This window comes from Sapajus apella, unplaced genomic scaffold, assembly GCF_009761245.1.
Source record: "Sapajus apella isolate SASKATOON/1434 unplaced genomic scaffold, GSC_monkey_1.0 scaffold26, whole genome shotgun sequence".
NCBI lineage: Eukaryota > Metazoa > Chordata > Mammalia > Primates > Cebidae > Sapajus > Sapajus apella.
The window spans coordinates 18,929,225-18,951,436 of NW_022436966.1; the positions used below are offsets into that span (position 1 = coordinate 18,929,225).

The following is a 22,212-nucleotide window of genomic DNA, read 5'->3' on the forward strand; positions in this document are numbered from 1 at the left end:
TAAGGAACTTAAATTAACAAGCAAACAACAAACAACCCCTTTAAAAAATGGGCAAAGATGGCTAGGCATGGGTGCTTATGCCTGTAATCCCAGCACTTTAGGAGGCTGAGGTGGTATAACTCCTTGAGCCCAGGAGTTCAAGACCAGGGAGATCCTGTCTCTACAAAAACTAAAATAAAAAAATAACCAGGTGTGGGGGCATGTACCTGTGGTCTTAGCTACTTGGGAAGCTGAAGGAGGAGGATCACTTAAGCCCAGGAAGTTAAGGCTACAGTTAGCAATATTCACGCCACTGTACTCCAGTCTGGGCAACAGAGTGAGATCCTGTCTCAAAAAAAGTAAGGGGTGTGGAATGGGGGACAAAGGACATGAACAGATACTTCTCAAAAGAACACAGACACAGAGCCAACAGTATATGAAAAAATGCTCAACATCACTAATCAATAGAGAAATGCATATCAAAACCACAATGAGATACCACCTCATACCAGTCAGAATGGCTACTATTAAAAAGTCAAAAAATAACAGATGCTGGTGAGGTTGCAGAGAAAAGGGAATGCTTATACACTGCTGGTGGGAATCAATTAGTGCAGCCACTGTGAAAAGCAGTTTGGAGACTGCTTAAAACAGAATTACTATTTGACCCAGAAATCTCATTACTGGGTATATACCCAAAAGAATATAAATCATTCTACCATAAAGACATATGCATGTGTATGTTTATCACAGTACTATTCACAAGAGCAAAGACACAGAATCAACCTAGATGTCCATTAATGGAGAACTGGATAAAGAAAATGTACATATACGCCATGGAATACTGCACAGCCACAAAAAATGAATAAAATCATGTCCTTTGCAGCAACATGGGTGGAACTAGAGGTCATTATTCTAAGCAAATTAATGCAGAACCAGAAAACCAAATACCACATGTTCGCTCTTAAAAATGGGATCTAATCACTGAGTACACATGGACACAAAGAAGGGAACAACAGACATTGGTGACCACTTGCAGGTGGAGGGTGGGAGGAGGGTAACGACTGAAAAACTATCAGGTACGAAATAATGGGTACACCAAACAACTGTGACATGCAATGTACCCATGTAACAAATCTGCACAGGTATCCCCTGAGCCGAAAATAAAGGTTGGAGAAAAAGAAAATAGTCATGACATTTTTGGAAAAAAAAAAAAAAAAGTGAGTGGCAGCTTCTATTTAAATTAGTTTACTTCTAGATGGTGAGATTACAGGTGATTTAAATTTATATAAACTTTTTGAATATTTTTGTACAAGGATATACTTTTTATCAAAATGAAATAAACATAATTTCTCAACTGTGTTTGGCTACTGCCGCTACAGATTACACAACTACTTTAGAAAAGGAATCTGCTGACCACATGGGTGAGCTGACTAATGAGGAATGCATATTAGCTCCTCTGTACTACATCCTTGCTGCCTGGGTCACAGTCAATAAGCTATGGGTCAGAAATTAAGCCATTTTCTTTGTATTCGTTGGATATAATAACTCCTGTTTTGATGCTGAAAGCAGGGAAGCAGATAATAAAGCCTGGAGGACTGACCACTACTAAGATGATCAAAACTGGGATTTTCCAGCCCTAGTAAAGCATACGGAAATCCATTCTCCGTCAGCTGTGAGAGAAAAAGGAGATTACAGCTGAAGCCCCAGGATAACAGGTGAACTCAAAACGGAAAAGCAGAAATTCTATGTGCGATTGGATATGTAATCTATGACACTTATTGTCTATAATGTGAAAGGCAATCCATCCACTTGATTTTCCAAAGATCATGCTCAGCATATGTGCGTTAGTCAACGAAATTAGCAAAATTTCCAAAGGATTTTGCATCCCCCCCCAATAAATAAAAGCTTAGGCAATATGAAAATCAGTGAGATAAAGGTCTCCAGCTTCAGATTTTAAAAAATCCAAAATTTGCCTCTGCTGAAAAACTAACACTGCCTTACCATCACTACTACTAGTATACCAAATTCATTCATTCTTTCATCTGTTTACCCCTTCATCTACAGTGAACACCTACTATGTGCCAAGCACTGTGGCAGGCAGTGGGTGGAGCTTACAATCAGCCCCTGGCTAAAATCCTGCCAGAAATAAATCAGCTAGAAATAAGTCAGCAAAGAGAGAGAGAGAGAGAGAGAGAGAGAGAAAGAGTTCCTGGCATCATGAAGCATACAAGTTTGCTCTACCTGAACTTTCAAGCACTGATTATATCTTACCCTACTGGTCAATTAGAGATGGAAATAATGAGCCTTAAAGTTGCACCGTAATACAATAATAGACAAAGAAATGGTAGACATCATATAGATATTTGAAACACAAATGTTGAGTCTAAAGTTTGGTAAATAAATCACTTCTTCTAATATTTAAATATTAAAATTAAAAATAACCAGTAATACATGAAGATTTAAATATCATAGTTTCCAAAGTAAAATAAAATAAAAATTATATACTCAAACACAGACCTGACAACACTAACCATAGCCAGGACCGGATATAGAGCTTCCCAATCATACTTTAAATCAAACTAAGTACATTAGGATGCCAAGTAGATGGGATTAGCAGAGGAAGAACTAATAGCAATTAGATTTTTCTCTGAAAATAAAACATGTATCAAAATTACATAGAATGCATATTTCACATTATATATGAAACATGTATTCAAAATTATATATAATTCATAACTCATATGTCCAGGATGTCGGCATCAGAGTTAAATATCACTGTAATGCTATACTTTGAGTAGCTTTAGAATTGAAAAACTATTTGCATGTTTAAATACACAGAAATTTGGTTTTGGATCCCAAAGTATTTATTTATTTATTTGCCATCAGGAAACTGTTGGGTATTCTGTAACAGTATTTCTAAAACAAAAATTTATGAATCTATTATTAAAAGTCTTCAAATTCTTGATGTTTTAAAAAATATTTTTGCTTTAATGTTTATGATAATCTATAAGAAGGAATTTAAAGATCGTCTGCATCTTTCAGATGACCCCATGCAACTGAGTACTTCATGAGATTTTTGTGCAGTAGTTTGTATGTACAATTGAGTTGACATCAGGGAAATCTGTATAACAGAAGGAAGGCCCTGTGGTCCAAATAAGCAGAGAGGTGAAAGAGACCAGTGTGATCTTTGCCTGTAGCAACTCATATCAATTTATTGGAAATAAGTATGGTCATAAGTATGCAAAAAATAATTTTTATATTCTTGATCCTAGCAGCAGTTGTGTCAGATACCTATTTAATGAAGATGTCTAATAATTAGGCTACCTTTACCTTCAATTAATGGAGCTTTAAAGAGTTACCAAATCTTTGCTATTGTGAACTGTGTCGCAATAAACATATTACGTGTGCATGTGTCTTTATGGCCTGAATGTTTTATAATCCTTTGGGTATATAACCAATAATGGTTATTGACTGGGTCAAATGGTATTTCTAGTTCCACATCCTTAATGAATCCCATCAAAGATAGACTGGATAAAGAAAATGCGGCCCATCCTGGCCAACATGGTGAAACCCTGTCTTTACTAAAAATATAAAAAATTAGCCAGACATGGTGGCACATGCCTGTAATCCCAGCTACTTGGGAGGCTGAGACAGGAGAACTGCTTGAACCCAGAAGACAGAGGTTGCAGTGAGCCAAGAATATGCCATTGCACTCCAGCCTGGGCAACAAGAGTGAAACGCCATCTCAAAAAAAAAGAAAATGTGGCACATATACACCATGGAATACTATGCAGCCATAAAAAAGGATGAGTTCATGTCCTTTGCAGGGACATGGATAAAGCTGGAAATGATCATTCTCAGCAAACTGACGCAAGAACAGAAAACCAAACACAGCATGTTCTCACTCATAAGTTGATGCTGAATGATGAGAACACATGGACAAAGGGAGGAGAACATCACATACTGGGGCCTGTCGGGGGGTGGCGGGGTTAGGGAAGGGAGAGCAGGAGGTGGGGGATCGGGAGGGCTAATGTTAGGAGAAATACCTAATGTAGATGACGGGGGAATGGATGCAGCAAACCACCATGGCATGTGTATGCCTATGCAACAAACCTGTACATTCTGCACAAATACCCCAGCATAATAAAAATAAATAAATAAAAATAAAGAGTTACCAAGTGATACATCTTTAACCTGCTATTCCAAGACTACTCATTGGTAGAGTTTTACTAAAGAATTAATGAGCCTAGTTTCCAATTAGAGATTGAAAATTATTAATATTATTTTGAATAAACAATATTTACAAGTACTTACAATACTTATGCAAGTATTGTAATACTTGCATAATACTTATGCAAGTATTCCACACTTCTGTGGAAGACAGTGTGGCGATTCCTCAAGGACATAGACATAGAAATTCCATTTGACCCAGCAATCCCATTACTGGGTATATATCCAAAGGATCAGAAATCGTTCTACTATAAGGACACGTGCACACGAATGTTCATTGCAGCACTGTTTACAATAGCAAAGACCTGGAACCAACCCAAATGCCCATCGATGATAGACTGGATAGGGAAAATGTGGCACATATACACCATGGAATATTATGCAGCCATCAAAAACGATGAGTTTGTGTCCTTTGTAGGGACATGGATGAACCTGGAAACCATCATTCTCAGCAAACTGACAGAAGAGCAGAAGATCAAACACCGCATATTCTCACTCATAGGCGGGTGTTGAACAATGAGAACGCGTGGACACAGGGAGGGGAGCACTACACACTGGGGTCAGTTGGGGGGAAATGGGGGAGGGACAGTGGGGGGTGGGAAGCTGGGGAGAGATAGCAGGGGGAGAAATGCCAGATGTAGGTGATGGGGAGGAAGGCAGCAAATCACACTGCCACGTGTGTTACTATGCAACAATTTTGCATGTTCTTCACATGTACCCCAAAACCTAAAATGCAATAAAATAAATAAACGGGAAAAAAAAAATACTTATGCAAGTATTGTAAGTACTTGTAAATGTTTATTCAAAATATTAATAATTTTATTAATTTTTTCTCACAAAAAATTAGATATGTATTATATTATCATATTATCAAAATTCAAATACTGAAACAGATGAACCATAGAACTAGACTGTGGCAACATCTCTCTACTCTAATTCCCTAAATCAACAACTATTTCAGCAAAGCAGTGTCACCTAGCCCACTAAAACTGATTGGAACTGAATTACAACACTTAATTTGAATTATAATGGTTGTGTAATCCTATTTATATTTAACGTTTTAGTTTGTATAGGGTGGTAAGCACAAAAATTATATGTCCGTATATATTAAGTAATGTAACAAACAATATAAGTAATATAAGCAACATAAAAGCAATTTCAGTCAACACTGGAAGTTCAGAAATTTTATTTTTCTAAAAGAGGATGGGACATATTTCTCAATTTACAGAACCCTGCTTTATGATATGCATTAGTTTTATCAAGGATTTAAGAGAAAAGGAATGTAGTACCATGGTTCTCTGTTAATTGTCTTTTTGTTTGAGACAGAGTCTCGCTCTGTCACCCAGGCTGGAGTACAGGGGTGCAATCTTGGCTCACTGTAATCTCCACCTCCCAGGTTCAAGCAGTTCTCCTGACTCAGCCTCCCAAGTATGAGGGATTATAGAAGCCCGCCACCACACCCGGCTACTTGTATTTTTAGTAGAGACAGGGTTTCACCATGTTGGCCAGGCTGGTCTCGAACTCCTGGCCTCAAGTGATCTGCCAGCTTTGGCCTCCCAAAGTGCTGGGTTTCACTTAACTCATGATCCCAAAATCAAATCAAGAAATTGATTGCAAACTAATGTTTTTTGCATCCTTGCTTCTGCTTTATTCCCCAGCTTCAAAGCTCAACATGGCAGGAATAGAGTGAAGAGAGCCAGAAATGATGGGACGCACTCAGGAAAAGGAACGCTTTTTTTTTTTTTTTTTTTTTAAACAGTCTCTATACTGAATTGTAAATGTTTTCATATTTTGTCTCAAACTGAACTGTCAGTTTCTGAAGAGATAGGATAGTGTCAATGCCTGTTACAACTGAGAGGTTTAATAAATATTTGCCAAATGAAGGAGTGAACCATTCCAGGTCATTTTCTCACTTAGCTTATTCTAGTCTGGTCCAAAGAAAATGCATCCAAACAATACCTTAATATTATTATTTTAATTATATAAGACATACCTTATAAGAAGTGCACTTGTTGGCCAGGTGCAGTGGCTCACGCCTGTAATCCCGGCACTTTGTAAGGCCAAGGTGGGCGGATCACGAGGTCAGAGATTGAGACCGTCCTGGCTAACACAGTGAAACCCCATCTCTACTAAAAATACAAAAAATTAGCCCGGCATGGTAGCACGTGCCTGTAGTCCCAGCAACTTGGGAGGCTGAGGCAGGAGAATCACTCGAATCCGGCAGGCAGAGGTTGCAGTGAACCAAGATCACACCATTGCACTCCAGCCTGGGCGACAGAGCAAGACTCTGTCTCAAAAAAAAAAAAAAAAAAAAAAAAAGAACAAGTGTACTGTTGACTCATCAAAGGGTCACAATTGATTATTAAGTGTCAAGATTCTTGGAGACTAACCTCTGGAGGAGGCTCTCTGAATGGTAAGAAACAATTCTAAGATGGTACGAACGGTCTATTCAAATTTTCTAGAGAAATTAAAACATGAACTTTTGTCCCCTTTGCATTAAAATTATGAACTATAAAATAATAAGTACAACAACCAAGAATCAGAAAGTAATATGGAATTAAGATAAGCAGTACATTAAGTAGCAATATTAAAAATATATTAAATATTTTTTTAAATCCAATAGTTCACAAAAACGTAAAGTTTCCCTACCTCCCCTCCAATGTCATATTTTAAGAAAACAGATTTTTTTTTTTTCCAGTTTCTGGGTGGTACTAACTGAGAAGCCAGCAAACATTCCTAGCTTCATTCTTAAGAACTGATGAAATACATCTGTAAAAATAAACAGTTTAAAAAGCGGAGCTTGCCAAAAAAAAAAAAAAGCAAAAGCAAACAAATTGTTTTTGTCATTTCCTCAATACTTTAATAAAGGAGCAATCAAAGTAAAATCCAATAAACTTTATATTACAAATTGCCTCAATTAACATATATGCGTACACACACAAAATCACACAACCGGGTATGAGGACACAATGTGACAAATGCCTTCTCCCATAAAATTTGATTTATGACACAGAATGCTATGCAATATTGTATGCATATGACAATTTTTCTTCTTACTTTTCTCTATAACTGAGACCTATACTGAGCCCTGAAAAAAAAAAACTCTCTCTTTGTCAAAATCTAAACAAATTCTTACCAGGGGGCTGTTTAATGAGTTAAGTGAATTACTAAGCCACTCTTTCAATTTGTGCTTCTGCAGCAAAGAGGCCTTTGGAGCTAGGAAAATAATTTTTGTTGTATCCTTTTTTTTTGAGACGGAGTCTCACTCTGTTACCCAGGCTGGAGTGCAGCGGCACAATCTCAGCTCACTGCAGCCTCTGCCTCCCAGGTTCAAGCGATTTTCCTGCCTCAGCCTCCCAAGTTGCTGGGATTATAGACACCCATCACTATGCCCAGCTAATATTTTGTATTTTTAGTAGAGACAGGGTTTCACCATGTTGGCCAGGCTGGTCTCAAACTCGTGACCTCATGATTTGCCCACCTTTCGGCCTCCCAAAGTGTTGGGATTACAGGTGTGAGCCACCACACCCGGCTGTATTCTGGTCTTCTGGACAAAAACTAAATTCCTTCCCAACCCTGGTGGCAGGAACTGATGCCAAGCTAATGGAAAGTCTTGTAGAGATTGAGCTTGATCTCTAAGAATTAAAAAGAAACACCACCCTCCCCACCCCCGCTCCCCCGCACACATGTACACGACAAACCTCCATTCACCATGCTAAGGATTGAAAAAAGAAAAACATAGATGGAGGTCTGCCACATAACATAAAAATAAAAAGTGTGAGATTAAGGTAGTATGCTATTCACATCAGGATCAAACTGAGAAATCAGAGAGAAAGAAGAAAGAAGAGGGCAGGGAAAGCGGAAGAACCACTTTAGGGATATGGGAGAAAATATAGTGTAAATTATATTACAGAAGACAAAAACTTGGTGACCAAAAAAAAAAAAAAAAAAATTAGAGGATTAGTGCAACTAGAAGATTCCGACTGGATCTTGAGGGTCAGAGGAAAAGCAAGCTTGACATCAAGCTGAAGGCACAGCAAATCGCATGCAGACCATAACCCAGAAAATACATTTCATATATCCGTGTGAGGTCCTGGAACACTCTGTGTTATAACAGGCTTAAGATTGCAGAAATTGCACAGAATGACAAGTTGTTTGACCTTCTCTCTCTAATCTACATTTTGGTTGCTCTTCTAAGTATGCATTCAAAACTGCCCAATATTAAATGCACGAACAGAACTTGAAAGCTGAAATTCAAAGCACAAACTAGAACAATACCATTGCAGAAGACTGACCCAAAAAATGTTCTGGAAAAAAATCCAAACTGATAAGAATTATGATTCATGGTATTTATGTTTCATGACCCATTCACTCATTTTTGGAGTACTACAGTATAATTCACATCTTTATTACTGCAGAGTTGCACTAAATATTGAATCCCAGTTAGTAAAAATGCTAGCCAACACTGTCTTTAATTTGGTTCATCGACAATAACATATGCAAAATGCCTGTGTTGGTACATCTTATGTGTCAACTTGGCTAGACTATGGTGCTCAATTATTTGGTCAAATTTTAATCTAAAAGTTGCCGTAAAGGCATTTTGTAGATATGATTAACATTTACAATCGGTTGAATTTAAGTAAAGCCAATTACCATCCATAATGTGAGTAGGTGTTACCCAATCAATTGTAGAACTTAAAGAGCAAAGACTGAGGCTCCTGGGAGAAGAAATTCTGCATCCAGACTACGAGGTAGAGAAATTCTGCCCATTTCTAGGCTTCAGACTCAAGACTGCAGTATCAACTCTTATTTGAATTTCTAGCCTTCCCTACAAATTCCAACTTGCCTGCCATCATAATCGCATGTGCCATTTCCTTACATTCTCTGTCTGCATATACGTACACACATATACATATTCATGTATATACACATACATATATATACACAATAACTTGAGATATAAGCATATATATAGATATACCCATATCTATATATACATCTCTATGTAGATACATTCTATATATATACATATGCACACACATATATACTCTCCCTCTACATATATATATGTATACACGCATGTGCACATGTGTGCATGCATGCACACGCACACACACACAATAGGTTCTGCGTCTCTAGAGAACCCTAATACAATGCCCCAAATCATAACAAAAACAAATGTACTGCATTCATCCTAATATTATATAAATTTTATAACTTGAGAAAAACATTGTCTACCATCAAATTTACGAAGTTTTCAAATCACTCAAAAAGTCTGCCCCAAACAATATGGATGGAGCCCATGAAAGTTCCGTCTATGGTTTATAGCTTTTATTACACATATTGAGAGTTTAAAACAGATTGCACCCCCTACAGGGGAACATTTAGTTTGCATTTCTACATTACATTTTGGAGCAAGTAGGTGAATTTTATTTACTCTACAGCTACGGAAAAAAATCACAAAGAGGATAAGATTGAGCTAAAGTGAAAATGGGTCCGTACACCTGTTTATGGGAAACAAAAAGACACCAATACCACGGGGAGTTTACAAAATGCTAACGGGCGCCTGGCGTAAGTAAAGGATGTCATTTGTGAAAACTATGAGTCCTAGCTCTGTCAAAGCACCAAGGACATTATCTTATTTTCAAAGTGCACTTTTAGTACATTTGTTCTGAATCAAACACAATAGAGATATCATTTACTAATTAGGCCTTTGGCAAAGCAGTAGGTGACCTAATTAAACAAGAACATATAATAACATGATCTGAATAGGAGCATTTTAGAAACACAGGACTTGAAAAAATGTTTAATTGGATAGAAAAATAATTCAAAGTAGTTTTCCAAGCATGACCAGCAAAGGCAGTGAATAACAGATCTAAATTACGATTCATGGTATCTGCCTCTAATGCACAATGTCATTCGTTATGAATATTTAAGAAAACTATTTTCAAACAAATACATTACAAAGGTATATTGCGCCTAAGGCCTCAAACTTAAAACCCAAATGCATTAAAGGACAGGAGAATTGACAAAAATGTGGAAATTTTCAGGTATAAGAAGAGGGTAAGGAGGCAGTGTGCATGCCCCGTCAAAAAGCAACCTTACATGAAAATAATACAACTTTGTTTCTTCTTAACAGAATGCATCAGTGCCAGGCAGAATGCAACAAGCAACTGCTAGTTTCTAATCCTTGGATTAGACAATAGAAGTAAACTAGAATGCTAAATACAGGAATTATTAAAGAGAACATGGCCATAAATATCCAGGAAATATATACACTCAAAAAAAGAATTTATGTTTGATAAGTACATTATTCATAATTATTTATACATTTAACCCTAAACCAAAGCTTGTATCACATGAAAAGTGCAAAATTAGCTGTAGATGAATATCCCTGACCCAATTATACATGACACTTTGGTAAATCTGTGTAGACTAAAGGCTCTAAGAAGGTAGTTAAATTTCAGAGGGGTAAAGGGGGAGAGAAGTTCAGAAAACAGATTTATAAAGGAATGAAATATTTGGAAGAGATTGGTAAAAAGGAGATACTTGGGAAGGTAAATCTAAGTCACTATAGAAAGAATGTTGAAGAGATGTGTCTTTACCAGCTGGGCCCTCTGTAGAAGAGTTGAAAATAACCCACAGCAATAGTGATGTGACGGCTGCCTCATCTGAGAAGAGAGATCAACTGCAGCCACCTCAAAGAGGTAAAACGTAGATGTATAATAGGAGTGAGTGAGGAGAGAAGAATGTATAACTGGTATCATAAGAGGATATCCAAAGGTTTGTAAGAAACCAAGGACAAGAGCAGAAAACAGTAGGTCACGCTATAAGGAACCACGTCTTCTCTTCCTTGCAGATGGTCTATCTGCTTCTCTCTGGGCATCATCTCAGATGCTGACTGCTTTTTCTGGTTGTTCCCTCTCCGGGCCCAGACGCTGTCTCAGAATTTTTTAGACCAGCTCCCATGGGTTACTGGCAATATCCACCATGGCCCCTCAGACTTCACCCACCACATCTATGCAGGTGCTTGAGAATACACACTCCTTGACCTAAGAAAGCAAACTCTGTAGACATTTAAGGGACTTAGCAATTCAAAGGAGGGAAGCCAGAATGGAGAGATAGGCAACTTTTACCAAAGCCAAATTAATGGAAGAAACAATTTAAAAAAATGTAGTAAGAATGTTTAAGGGGATTCACATGGAGAATAACTACAAAAATTGGAGGAGAAGGTGCCTATGAGAAACATGAAATCTGGGCTTAGGCTCCAAAAGGAAGTAAAATGAATAGCTAGTATTAAAAACAAAGTAGAGCTTGAGTGGCCAAGGCAAGATGGGTCAAAGTCAGAGTGGTGGTCATGGTCCTGGAGGTGGCAAGAAGGATGACAAGGACAAGAAAAAGAAATACGAACCTCCTGTACCAACTAGAGTGGGGAAAAAGAAGAAGAAAACAAAGGGACCAAATGCTGCCTGCAAATTGCCACTGGTGACACCTCACACTCAGTGCTGGTTAAAATTACTGAAGTTAGAGAGAATTAAAGACTACCTTCTCATGGAGGAAGAATTCATTAGAAATCAGGAACAAATGAAACCACTAGAAGAAAAACAAGAGGAGGAAAGATCAAAAGTGGATGATCTGAGGGGCACCCTGGTGTCAGCAGGAACCTTGGAAGAGATCATCGATGACAGTCATGCCATTCTGTCTAAACCTGTGGACTCAGAACACTACATCAGCATTCTGTCATTTGTAGACAAGGATCTGCTGGAACCTGGCTGCTCAGTCCTGCCCACCCACAAGGTGCATGCCGTGATAGGGGTGCTGATGGATGACACGGATCCCCTGGTCACAGTGATGAAGGTGGAAAAGGCCCCCCAGGAGACATATGCCGATATTGGGGGCCTGGACAACCAAATTCAGGAAATGAAGGAATCTGTGGAGCTTCCTCTCACCCGCCCTGAATACTATGAAGAGATGGGTATAAAGCCTCCTAAGGGGGTCATTCTTTATGGTCCACTTGGCACAGGTAACACCTTGTTAGCCAAAGCAGTAGCAAACCAAACCTCAGCCACTTTCTTGAGTGGTTGGCTCTGAACTTATTCAGAAGTACCTAGTTGACAGGCCCAAACTCGTACAGGAACTGTTTCGAGTTGCTGAAGAACATGCACCGTCCATCGTGTTTACTGATGAAATTGACGCCATTGGGACAAAAAGATATGACTCAAATTCTGGTGGTGAGAAATTCAGCGAACAATGTTGGAACTTCTGAACCAGTTGGATGGATTTGATTCTAGGGCAGATGTGAAAGTTATCATGGCCACAAACTGAATAGAAACTTTGGATCCAGAACTTATCAGACCAGGCCGCAATGACAGGAAGATCAAGTTCCCCCTGCCTGATGAAAAGACTAAGAAGCGCATCTTTCAGAATCACACAAGCAGGATGACGCTGGCCGATGATGTAACCCTGGACAACTTGATCATGGCTAAAGATGACCTCTCTGGTGCTGACATGAAGGCAATCTGTACAGAAGCTGGTCTGATGGTCTTAACAGAATGTAGAATGAAAGTAACAAATGAAGACTTTGAAAAATCTAAACAAAATGTTCTTTATAAGAAACAGGAAGGCACCCCTGAGGGGCTTTATCTCTAGTGAACCATAGCTGCCATCAGGAAAATGGGAGATTTCTCCATCTCTGAAAGGGATGACGTTGGTGGAGTTGCCCAGAGGAATCCCTGTTCCTATTGCTTTTTATTAGCAAAACATCCTGTGTCTTTTGGAGTATGATGTGTAAGTGCCCACTGGGTGGCCTTCATCTGTCGGTCACTGTGCAGCAGTCTGCTTCTCAATAAAGTGTGCTCTTTCACACACACACACAAAGTAGTAAACTGAAATATGAAGCAAGGAAACTATCACATCACAAGGTATAAATAATGAAGAAATACCAATCAGTGGTGAAAATATAACAGACATACAGGACAGATTGAGGAGGCCTAATAAGCAAATAGCGCTTCCAGAAAGAGAAAAAAAACAGAAGCAAAAATCAAATAGGAAAACTCTGAAGTGATGAAAGAACTGAGTTTTCAGATCAAAGGAGCTCACCAAATGCCAGGCAGTTATAAGGGAAATAAAAGACACATTCTTGACATTTTTATGGTGAAGTTTTAAACTCCAACTAGAAAGAACAGGTCTTTTAGGCTTCAAGACAGCAAGAACAGGATATTTACTTATAAAAGTAAAATAATCTGGCTTCCATACTAGAACCTAGAATAAATACATAAACTTTTAGAAAACAGGACTGCATTCCAAGAATCTTGTGTCCAGGCAAGAGATAATCCCGGGGTGTTCAATCTTTTGACAGGCACCTATAATCCTAGCTACTCAAGAGGCTGAGGCATGAGAATCACTTGAACCTGGGAGATGAAGGTTGCAGTGACCAAGATCGCCCCACTGCACTCCAACCTGGGTGACAGAGTGAGACTCTGTCTAAAAAAATAAAAAGAAAGAAAGAAAAAAGAAACTGACCATCATCATCAAATTTTCAACCTTTTATTCTTCAAAAAGACACAACCAAGAAAGTGAAAAAACAGCCCACAGAATGGGAGAAAATATTCAGAATATACAAAAACTCTCACAATTCAACAATTTAAAAAAGAGAGAACCCCAATTTTTTAATGGGCAGACAATTCGGATAGATATTTCTGTAAAGAGTGTATTCAGATGGCTGATAAGCACATGAAAGGATTTTAACATGATCAGCCATCAGGGAAATACAACTCAAAACCACAATGAGATACCACTTCATACTCTAGAATAGTTATAATAAAAAAGACAATAACAACAAGTGTTGGTGAAGATGTAGAGAAATTAGAACCTTCATACACTGCCAGTGGGAATGCAAAATGATACCGACAGTTTCAGAAAGCAATCTGGTAGTTCCTCAAAAAGTTAACACAGAGTTGCCAAATAACCCAGCAATTCTAGTCCTAGGAATACACGCTAGAGAACAAATAACATATGTCCACACACAAGTATGTTCATGAATGTTCATAGTGGCATTATTTGCAATAACCAAAAAGTGGAAAGAGCACAAATGTCCATCAACTAATGAATAGATTAACAAAATGTGGCATATTCCGATAATGTTATTCAGCCATAAAACAGAATGTATCACTGATACATGCGACTACATGAATAAACCTTGAAAACATTACCCTAAGTGAAAGAAGCCAGACACCAAAGGGCATATATTGTATGGTACCATTTAAATGAAATGTCCAGAATAGGCAAATCCATAGAAACAGTAGATTAGTGGTTGCCAGGGGTTGAGGATAGGGAGAAACAGGGAGTGACTGCCAGTGGGTATCCAACTCAAGCCTTGTTGACAATTGCTCCATTTCCTCTATAATCTCATTTAATCTTCACAATAGCCCTGTATACAGTGAGGACATGTACATATATATATATGTGCACATACACAAATACACACAAACACACACATACACAATCATCTCCACTTTATAGATGAAGAAACCAAAGATCAAAGCAATTAATTAGCCCAAGGATACACAGCTAGCAATTGAGAGATACCAAACTCAACTTCAGATTTTTTGACTCCATATCTTCCAACTGAAAACACACTTTCCTTTTCATGTGAGTGAGCAAAGCTGTATAAAGACATCCTTTCTACAAAAACAAATATAATTGAGATGCAAAAGAGAAGCTTGCAAGTTAAAGGAATATTTTGTGAACTAGGTTTACATATAAAACTGTGCTTAAATTTGAGCATGCCTCTGCACAGATGCTCAGTGCACATAGTTGGTAGGATTGTCTGGAGAGGTCAGAGAATAATAAGATGCAGAACCATCACAACAATCATTAGGCTCCCATCAGTGTGGCTCCCACATGACAGAACAGGGCAGTGGTTAAAGGCACTGAATCTGAAGGCAGGCTGCCTGGGCTGAAATCCTGGCTCTACTGCTCCCTGGTTCTTAAACCGAGGTAAATCCAAACTTCTCAACTCTATTTCCCTGACTTCAAAAATTATTTCTCCTATAGTCTTTTCCATTTTCCTAATAAGCCTAGAAGTGAGTCATCCTTGATTTCTCTTCTTCTCTATCCAAAAGCAGATCCAATCCACAATCAATCTTAGGAATACCATCTAAACCCAAAACTTACTCAACAGTTTGTTTTTCTCCACTTACACCAGCCATCTCTATCCTCTGTCATCCCTCACCAGGAGCTAGGCCTGTACTCATGGGTGTGTGGCCTCTGCAGTGGTTCAGGGCCCCTTACTCGGGACCCAAACTTAGCCTGATGCTCTGCTGTCACCATCCTGGAAATTTTAATTATCTTTGAACTTGGGTAAGTGAAATTTGATGGGACAGTGACGCATATGCATGAGCAGAGGAGACATGTGCCATGTGTGTCTGTGGTTCCCCACTACACCATGTGTGTATCGTATTCATGATGTCCCATGAGCACAGGATTTTAGTTGACCACAATGCATGGGAGCTTAGTGAGCCTGGAAGCCAGTGTGATGTTAAGATTGTTACATCTACCACTCAGTAAGTGAGGAGTGCTCACAGGGCTGATGGGCCATGCTTGCCTTTCAAACCGGAACTGACTTTGAGCATAGAAAAAAGGCAATGGTGTTCTGAGAAACCTAAATGACCAAGGAACCCTATAATATCCTCTCTAATTTGTGTTACTTCCCTGTGTTAACCAACCACCGATGCTGAAAATGACGAGGGAAGGAAAGGGAACCCCACACGGCAACCCAGAGCTCCTTCTCCTTGCCCATCTCTTACCTATCAGGAAGCTGAAGGGGGAGAGTGATGGCAGAATGGGCACGAAACAAGAAGTGAAATAAAACAGTTGAGCTTGTTTTGTGCCGCATTTCCACAGTTCTGGTAAGAACAAAGTACATATGTATGCACAAACTATGAAATAGGGGTTGGGTAATTTCAGTGATTCTGGATATGAACCAGTTTTTTAAATTTATTGATTTTTGTTCATTTTTAAAAAGTCTTTTATCTCTAAAAACGTTCTTATTTTGCATTTAAAACCAGCATTGCACAGTATACAGATGAATGGTAAAATTCATGCTAATAATTTTAAGCTTTAATTTTTCTTTACTTAGAATGACATTAAACAACATAACAAAAAAAAAAAAACCACGACAAGTTGATGGACTGTGAAACAAAACATTTTATAGTTTAATACCTTTAATAGTACTCTTCCCCCTGCTTTTTGAACAAGAGGCCCCACAAAATATGCAGCTGGCCCCATGGGAGCCTGTGACAGCCTCCTTCCTAACTGGTTCCCGTCTTCCGTGCTTCCCCTGCCACACTCCTTTCTCCACAGCAGCCAGAGTGCTCTTTTTAAAATCATAAGTTGGCCGGGCACAGTGGCTCACATCTGAAATCCCACCACTCTGGGAGGCTGAGGCGGGTGGATCACCTGAGGTCAAGAGTTCAAGACTAGCCTGGCCAACATGGTGAAACCCTGTCTCTACTAAAAATACAAAATTATCTGGGTATGGTGGCATATGCCTGTAATCCCAGCTACATGGGAGGCTGAGGCAGAAGAAGCGCTTGAACTGGGGAGGCGGAGTTTGCATGAGCCGAGATCATTGCCATTGCACTAGAGCCTGGGCGACAAGAGTGAAACTCTGTCTCAAAATAAAATAAAATAAAATAAAATAAATCATAAGTAGATCACTTGAACCCTGCTTAAAACCCTCTGTGTAGGAAGCAGAAGCCACAATAAAATATCAGTTTCTTACCCAAGACCTGACTGTCCCTCCCCAGCCTTTTGACCCAAGCCTTCACCACATACCTCCTTCCTCTCGGCCTTCCACCCCACTAGTCTTCTAATTGTTCCTCAAAGAAAACGCATTCCTGCCTCGGGGCCTTTGCACCATGCAGTCCCTCAGCGTAGACTGCTTTTACCTAGATCTTTGTATGACTGGCTTCCCCTTGCCATTGGGGTCTCAGCTCATCCCTCATCCTGGCCACCCCATCTAAGCAGTTCCACAAGCACTCCTGCCACACAACCTCAGAGCATGCATTGCTACCCGATATGTTGCTTACTAATTTACTGCTTTCTCCTCAAGACTATAAGCTCCTCAAAAGCTGGATCTTTGGTATACTGCTCACTGCTTTTATCAGTAAAGGAAAGGGGGTTAATGCCCCTGGGGAAGATGGGAGTTGGAGAAGAAGTTCCAGCTTTCTCCCCCTCAACCCCCGTAGGGAGTGGGAGAAGGAAGTAATTCGGAGATGCATCTTTCACTGTTCCTCAGATACACAGTGCCCTGGTGGCCCCTGAGGTAGCTCTCAATCCAACACCAGCTCCTTTATTAGCTTTTCTTGCTTCCCTGTTTCATTCTCCCTTCTCTATTATTCTGCTTCCTGAAATCACCTCCCAATCAACCACTCACTCTCCAGACTATGTCTCAGGTTTGCTCTTAGGGAGAGCTCAGCTAAAATAACCTCTAAGCCTCATTTTCTCCTCTGTAAAAGGGGTTGATCAGACTACCTCATCTCATTAGTACCTTCTCCTAACACAGCACTGTTTTAACTCAGTGCTGTGCTACGAGGATTAAATGAGATGATACGCAGACAGTGGGCGGACATGGTGTCCGGCACACGGAAAAATTCCACCAGTACAACTTCGCTCATAATACCAACAGCGAGCAACACTTCAAACAACATTTAATCTACCATGATATACTTTTACAGGAAATCAAACAAGCCATTCAAATAAATGTGGGGCTATCTTCTAGCACCATGGTCCTCAAATGGGAGCGATTTCATCCCCACCAGGCATGTGACGATGTACGGAGACAAATTTGGTGGCCACAACTGGGGGTTGCTGCTGGTAACTAAGGGTGGAGACCAGAGTGGCTGCTAAACACCCTAATGCACAGGACAGCCCATCACAACAAAGAACGATCCAGCCTCAAATGCCAAAGGCACCAAAGCTGATAATCCCTGTCTAGCATAGTATTCTGATGGTGAGACGAGCTTAATATTTATTAAATGTAATTCACCAAATCTTTTAAAAATGGAAATATTCACATCAGAAGAAGAAAGTCAAATCTTGGATGGAAGTCTGTGTATGCTGACCACAGAAACAGAGCTTTATAAAGCACATGTCCATGGCTCACTTGGGGAAAAGGACAAATCTATTTTCTTAAAGGACAAATCTTAAAATAGGTTAAGCCTGTAGTCCCAGTTATTTGGGAGGCTGAGGTGGGAGGATGGCTTGAGCCTGGGAGTCGGAGGTTGCAATGAGCGGAGGTTTCAGCAAGCCAAGATTGTGCCACTGCACTCAAGCCTGGATGACAGAGTGAGACATTGTCTCAAAAAATAAAATAAATATGTTAAATATCAAGATATAGCAGTAGTTCTGGATGCCCATTTAATACACATTCAGCCCTTTCTCCTTAGTAATGAAATCCAATTTTAATTAAGATGACAATGTGGGCTGGGCACAGTGGCTCGTGCTTGTAATCCCAGCACTTTGGGAGGCTAAGGCGGGTGGGTTACCTGAGGTCAGGGGTTCAAGACCAGCCTGACCAACATAGTGAAACCATGTCTGTACTGAAAATAAAAAACTTAGCTGGTCATGGTGGCAGGTGCGACTAAGAGGCTGAGGCAGGAGAATTGCTTGAATCCAGGAGGCAAAGATTACAGTGAGCCAGGATTGCACCATTGCACTCCAGCCTGAGCAACAGAGTGAGACTCTATCTCAAAATAAAATAAAATAAATGAAAATGTGCTCCTCTTAAAGAATTATTTAACCTTCTCCCCTGCAACTAAATGAAGCTCATGTCACTGAATGACAGCTCCTAAGAAAAAGCTTTAAAGACGGTTAACCCAGTTAGAACAGTTTTTTGTTTGTTTGTTTGTTTTGCCTTTGGCCAGTCTTCATTCCTGTGGCCTGGGCTGTAGATGTGATAGCTGGGGCTGTGGAGCCATATTGTAACCATGAAGTACCCTGGAGGATGGAGTTTGGGATCCTTGTGAGCAGGGAACTGCCATGTGAGCCTTGAACTGTGTCTCTCTCTGCTTCACTTACATGAGAGAAAAACCACCCTCTCTTTTCTTTCAGCCAGTATTGGGCTTCCAGTGACACTTACTTAAGGAATTAAATCTATAAACTATAGTCATGAAAGACAATTGAATGTCAAAGGATATATATCTAAAGTATTAATATCACCTCTCAGTTAATTACCACTTGCAACAAAAGTTTAAGGATCTGAGAGGATCTGCGGAGGTCCATGAAGCTGGCCAAATTGGTCTGTGGCTGGCAATGCCCTCTATACCATAGCATTTAACTCCCAGCCCCCTTACAGCAGTGACCACATTCCCAAAGAACTAATGAGGCCAGCAGAAGAGAAACAACCTGCAGGCAGATGCACACAACGCTCTGTGAAGATCAAAACCTGCCACTGTAAATGTGACTAAAAAGATAAGTGTGAAGCAGCTGAGCCGCTGAATTTTGAGGTCTCTATTCTGACCTAGTTTGGGGAGGTACCAAAAATAAGTCAATGCATATGGTTCTCTCCATTCCTATTTCCATCTGAATATTCATTATCAGAAAACACAATATCCTAAAATAGCTTCTAGGGTTTCCACTAGTGATACCAACTCTGAGTATATACACTTTTAGTAATATACAGTCAAGTGACTGCCTACTATGTGGATGACATTGTAAGAAGATATAAAGGTTCATAAAAGAAGGAAACGGTTCGTTCCTAATCTAAATCGTTCTCCTGCCTAGTTAGGAATAGCAAACATTACACTTGCAAAGAAATTGATAATAACACGACAATGCAACAGAAAGTGTTTGCAGAACTTGTAAATGTATTAAACAGAAAAAAAATAAGAAAATTAAATGTGAGAAATAACATTGGCTTTGATGCCGATGGTACTTATTGCTCAACAGATATAATTTGTACTCTATGTTCATATAATATCATATTATTATATAATAATATAGACTTCCTGATAAAAGAAAAAAAAAATCAATCAATAAGTACACTCAAGAATGGCATAGCATGCCTCCTGGATGAAAAAGCTGAGTTGAATGAAAGCTTTAACTCAATAAAAGTGTGCAGTTAATTTTTTTCACTTCCAATTATTGATGTCTTACTTCCTGTAGAATCGACTAAAACCCATTACACAGTGTTCCCAAAAGAAAATGTTGATGGGGACTGGGTATGGTGGCTCATGCCTGTAATCCCAGCACTTTAGGAGGCCAAGGCAGGCGGATCACTAGAGTTCAGGAACTCGAAATCAGCCTCGCCAACATGGTGAAACCGCATCTCTACTAAAAATGCAAAAATTAGCCCGGTGTGGTGGCACTCGCCTGTAGTCCCAGCTACTTGGGAGGCTGAGGCAGAAGAATCGCTTGCATCTGGGGGGTGGAGGTTGCAGTGAACCTAAATCATGCCACTGCATTCCAGCCTGGGCAACAGAGGGAGACTCTGTCAAAAAGGAGAAAAAGAAAATGCCGATGGGGTGAAAGATGATCAGTCCTGAGGCTTCATATATCATTGCCTATTTGGAAATCCGGCTTTTAATATTTTAAACACAGCACAAATAAAATCAAATGAATGAAACTCTGTAATATAAATTTTAAGCAAATTTTAAACGAATCATAAATGAGAGTGTTCCTATTATTTCCCAACTCATTATGTCAATTACTTTCTAATATGTTACTACTTATCATTTGCAGATATAAAGACAACAATAATATTCTAATTGCAGATCACAAAAATCGCCTCCATTTTGCCAGCATGCGCTATTTGTATAATAACAGTTGTCAGTCATTCCAGGCTACATTCCAACCTATATTATAGGGTTAAAAATATAAGGTTGATTTTCATCACGAGTATAAATTCCCATAATTATTATTAAATGAAAATCTGGCCTTTTGAGCAAAACAAGAACACAACTGAAAGAAAAAAAACAAATATAAAGCTAAATTTTATTCATTCAATACATTTTATCTTTTGAGTACTTGTCATGACTAAATGTGTGCCAATTCAAGAAATGCATTTGATTCAGATGCAGGGTGGAGTCAGCTCTGGGAGCTCATCCCAGCCCTACCATCCAACAAATGGTATCTGTCCAAATGAGTTCTTTCACTCTCCCCAAACTTCCATTTCCTTCTATTAACAAAGTTTGATAGTAGTTTCCATTTTATAGACCTGTTTTAAGAATTAAACGAGATAATAAAGATATTAATGTGATAACAGATACATAAGTATTCAGCAAATGGTCCCAATTCTTCTTCTGATATTGGAACAAAATAAAACTAAAAAGTACAGCATTTGACAAACAGGGATTGGAAGTCTCTTTTCCCTTTTAAAAGGACAAGTAACACTTCAATAGGTCTTAAAACAATTTAAACCAGGACCTCAACTTCAACCAAGTGTAGCACTATGTGAAAGGCTTTGCTCAGTTCTGTTTTCATGTTTAAGTCACATTTGCAATATTTTCATAGGGACTACTAATTGGAGCCTGATACAGTTTGGTTCTGCGTCTCTACCCAAATCTTACCTTGAATTGTAATAATCCCCACGTGTCAAGCCTCTATTTTTGTATAACAGGCAAGAAACAATGAACAAAGTGGCATCAAAGTGTTTTTTACTAATAACACAACTTCCCAGGTTTGGGCTAGAATTAGAACCTTATATCAATAAAATTGGATAAGTTATCTACATTTGTATTTTAAGCAGTGCTCAGACTTTTGGATTTCGCAGACTAGTAATTTTTTTTATTTTGAAAAGCACCATAAGGTTGACAATATATTTGAAATTGTTTAAAAATTAAAAATAAGTACTATGTAATAGGGATATTTTAAAACAGTAATGAAAATAGGGATACCAGGGAAAATTTAAAAACTATCATCTACTATCTAGAGCATTTAATTAAAGAAAGAATATTCTAACACTATAAAAAGAAGGACATACTTTCAAATACAGGAGAAAAA

At 39.0% G+C, this 22,212-nt stretch overlaps 1 protein-coding gene and 1 pseudogene across 3 annotated transcripts in view; one reads left to right on the forward strand and one right to left on the reverse strand.

The window, feature by feature from the left end:
• ACYP2 (acylphosphatase 2) overlaps positions 1–22,212 on the reverse strand; it is a 192,692-nt gene that overhangs the window by 92,756 nt on the left and 77,724 nt on the right. The gene's annotated exons all lie outside the window — the stretch shown is intronic.
• Positions 11,505–13,078, forward strand: LOC116560636 (annotated as a pseudogene). The gene has a single exon (XR_004273060.1). The product of XR_004273060.1 is annotated as a 26S proteasome regulatory subunit 4 pseudogene (transcript).